This window comes from Engraulis encrasicolus, chromosome 11, assembly GCF_034702125.1.
Source record: "Engraulis encrasicolus isolate BLACKSEA-1 chromosome 11, IST_EnEncr_1.0, whole genome shotgun sequence".
NCBI classification, from domain to species: Eukaryota; Metazoa; Chordata; class Actinopteri; order Clupeiformes; family Engraulidae; genus Engraulis; species Engraulis encrasicolus.
Window position 1 is genome coordinate 5,591,056 of NC_085867.1, and position 3,810 is coordinate 5,594,865.

Consider the following 3,810-nt stretch of genomic DNA (forward strand, 5'->3'; position numbering starts at 1 on the left):
TTTTTCCCCTGACGACAATAAAACGATAACGAAAAAAACAGCATGTGTTTGTACGAAAAATATAACGATATTGATTTATATTTTCGTCAAAAAAATAAAAATGTGACTACAACCATCGGAGACGAAAACCAATAGGGAGCATTTTTATCAATATGTCACTGAAACATTGAAAAAGAATTTCCTGATCTTTCGCAAGTCGCGACCCATCTGCTCCGCGTCTCCCTCCCCTCCCTCACACACACAAACACGCAGGCACAGTGACAGGCAGCGTCGGTGCTGCACGCCCGTGACCTTTTTTTAACAGCAGTAGCCTACTTTTCAGGGCAATCCTGGCTGGACAAAAATATTGTTGCCCATTTATCCATGACGAAGAAGTTTATGCAGTCATGAAATAGTGGTGGTGCTGTCTGTCCTAAAGTAGCAAACATCTTTCTCTAACGATGCCTTTTTTTTCTCCACTCCCAGTCGCTTTCATGAACCTGCTACCCGACGGTCGTTGTCTGATCTTTTTTCAATGTTCGCTAATGTTTGTAATTTAAGGGTCTATGCGTTGGTACAAGCCTTCTGATAAGAATCACTTTAGTGCTGATCGCAAAGGATTCGGAAGTGTGGAGTTTTGCGACTTGTTTCAGTCAAGGACACTGAAATAGGAAGTAAACGGCCTTTCCACGCTTTCATATGCGTTTTTCCAATAACATCTCGTGAGCTTAGAATTATAAGGTTCTATCTCCGTTTAGGGTAGTTCTGAGAAATTGAGCATCAAAGTTTTTACATCCCAGCTGTTTTGTGAGATAAAACATTTTTATTTTATTAATAACAATGTGAAATAATACTTTTTAACAAAAATAACACCACACAGGCATTAATAAACATGTAATGGGTCAGATTATGTCAAAAACTCAATTTTACAAAAAATGGAGATAGAACCTTATAATTCTCAGGTCACGATCTTGCGAATGCATGCAACATGGACACAACCATGTCAACGAGAGCGCGTATGCCATCACAACTTCGAATCAAGCAAATAATATGCAACAGCTTGCAATACGCGCACGAGGGAGAGAGAGAGAGAGAGAGAGAGAGACGTCTTCCAACAGGTGCCTGTAGGCTACCCCGCGACGCTCTTGATTACTGGTATACCCACAAGTATTTTTTCATAACGTGCAGTCCCGTTTTTCCCCCGAAGTCGTAAAATATCGACAGAGCTTTATGAGTGTCGTGGCCATGATTTTTTTTACACATTGGACGCACTGGCTTATAAGACACTCTGGCAGTTTTTGACAATATTTCATGATTACAATATGTAATTTTAATCATTGATTTCCCCAAATTGTATTTTAGTTTGACAATTTTATAGAGAAGTGTAGACAAGAGGAAATGAATGTAATATTTTGGTTGACTAAAATTGTATGAATTTTAGTCAGCTAAAACTAGACTAAGACAAAAATGATTTAGATGACCAAATTGTGACTAAAACTAAAATTGCATTTTCGTCAAGAGACTAAAACTAAATTAAAAATTCCTCTCAAAATTAACACTGACCGACACGGATTTCAAATCATACTTGCTGTGCCTGTTTAGTAGCAAGGTAGCACCCCAGAACTGCATTTGTGCGAATCTGACACCAATATTAAGGGAGAAACAGACTAGCGAAGGTTTACATATGAGGGTAGGGTATAGTCTACATGTTTCTGACATTGGCTCAGCAACTCACCCTATTGGGCCATCCTCCATTCCTGGGTCCATCCCCCTGGGTGCTCGGTGCTGGCTGTGTCAACGTGCATGGGTGGCTACCCAACACTGTTCAAAAACATGATGAGATTTAGATGAGATTTAATATCAGACAAAATATTTATTACATATCACTAAAAGCAAATACTGTGTCAAGCCCTACATAGCCTAAATAAACGAAACAGTGCCAGCATGCATACTTACACTGGGTCTGCGTCAGGGGGCACTTCCAGGAGATCTGGTCAATATGTGTGTCACTGGTGTCAACAGTGAGTGGGCTGAACGTTCATCTGTACAATGTAAACAAACATTTAATTATTTCCCATACACCTAAAACAATTACATGTGTATGACATTAGCTCACTAACTCACCCTATTGGGTCATCCTCCACTCCTGGGTCCATCCCCATGTGCCATGGGTGCCCGCTGCTGGCTGTGTCAACATGCATGGGTGGCTGGCTACCCAACACTGTTCAAAAACATGATGATTTAGATGAGATTAAATGTCACAAAAACAATGCCAGCTTGTATACTTAGGCCTACACTGGGTCTGCATCAGCGGGCACTTCCACTTATCAAATAAATCTGTCATGAGCCAACAACTGAGAGAGGGAATAGTCAAGTCACAATTTAGCTTTTATGACAGTAAATTACTACATGAGTGCAAATAAATACATCAGCAGGTTCACAACGCCATGAATTATTTCTGAGGTCAGTAGCCTACTGTAAGAAAGCTTGGGACAAATCATTCATGCAGTCATTTCAGAAGTCAGTAGGCTTAAGCTTACCTCATCTAAACATACAAAAAACAACATGACTCACTACAAAGACCTCAGAAAAGAAACTAACTTACATTTATGGTAGTCCAACACCGTTAGTAATGTGCCAATCTCTTTGCCTACATCTGCAAAGCTACTCAACGTGACATCCCCTCTCAGTTTGTTTACATCCGGCGCCCACCTCTCCCCAATGCAATGAATTAGCTATGCACGATGGGCATGAGATTGTGTATCTTGCAAGCGACAGGGATTCATCTTTCAAATAAGAAAGGACTATGCAGGCAATTGCATGTCTGTTCAGTGAATATCAAAACATTTTAGCAGCCAAACTTACTTGGATGCAACAGCAGCAGCGGCAGCAGCAGGAGTAGGCAGTAGGCAGCAGCAGGCAGGCAGCTCATAGCTTTCTCTTCTCGCATTCGCTCCAACTTCTCGTGTCAACTTTGATTAATACTTCCGACACTGTCAACATCCACATGCCAATACGTCCGCGAAAACACCTTGAAATGACGACTCTTCTCCGTTAAGACTTGTAATTGTCCTTCAGCAATATAAACCGAGAACACTGAACAAGACACTACTTCCTCAAAGTTTAATGTGTCCCCTCAAAGAACGTCCCCTGGAAACGCATCACTGATCACAAAACAACATCCGGTCGATTAACCACTTCCTGGAATATTTGAATTATCAGAGACGATGCTAATTAGAATAGAGAATCTTTGGTATTACCCCTGTAATTAAGAGATCAGAGATTTCTAAAACTAGTGAAAAAGAGTTACAAAGTTAATTGTGTTTCCTGCTGGCCATTTTCGGTTGTTTTGACGGAGAGTAATGAGTATGACTGAGCTGTATTTTACCGCGATTTCAACAGTATTCTGGTCAAGGTAAAATAAAATAAAATAGGCCTATATATATAGGCCTATATTAAAAACGTTTTAAAAAAAAACAAAAAAACAAAAAAAACAATGTCACTGTTAGTTGTACAGCAGATACCCACACATATGAGGTATCAAAATTATGGTTGAGATGTCTAGTTTTCAAAAAAAAAAAAAAACTTGGGTTGGACTTTCAGTTATGGTGCTGTTGTTTACAAATTGTGTCAGAGTGAATTCTGAGGGTTAACATTACTTGTCCACCTAAGCAGTTGTATGTCTCTATGCAAGTGGGTGTTTGAGTACTCTATTAGTTGTAGAGAACAATATTGCTTAGCAAATTTTGTTAACTAGCATGCTAACTAGCGATTTCTGCTATTTTGCTCTGTGCTTGCAATGGCTCAAATGGAGGGGAATGTTTTGCGCTT

The 3,810-nt window shown here is 39.9% G+C and overlaps 1 long non-coding RNA gene across 2 annotated transcripts; it reads right to left on the minus strand.

The window, feature by feature from the left end:
- Positions 1-1,552: 1,552 nt before the first annotated feature.
- On the minus strand, positions 1,553-3,025 carry LOC134458746 (uncharacterized). 2 transcript variants are annotated; one of them, XR_010036622.1, is made up of 3 exons: positions 2,845-3,025; positions 1,936-2,200; positions 1,553-1,800 (listed from the first exon to the last, which is right to left on the minus strand). It is a non-coding gene; the product is annotated as an uncharacterized LOC134458746 (long non-coding RNA). The 2 variants fall into 2 exon arrangements; XR_010036623.1 differs by having other exon boundaries at positions 1,754-2,021; positions 2,104-2,200.
- Positions 3,026-3,810: the final 785 nt, after the last annotated feature.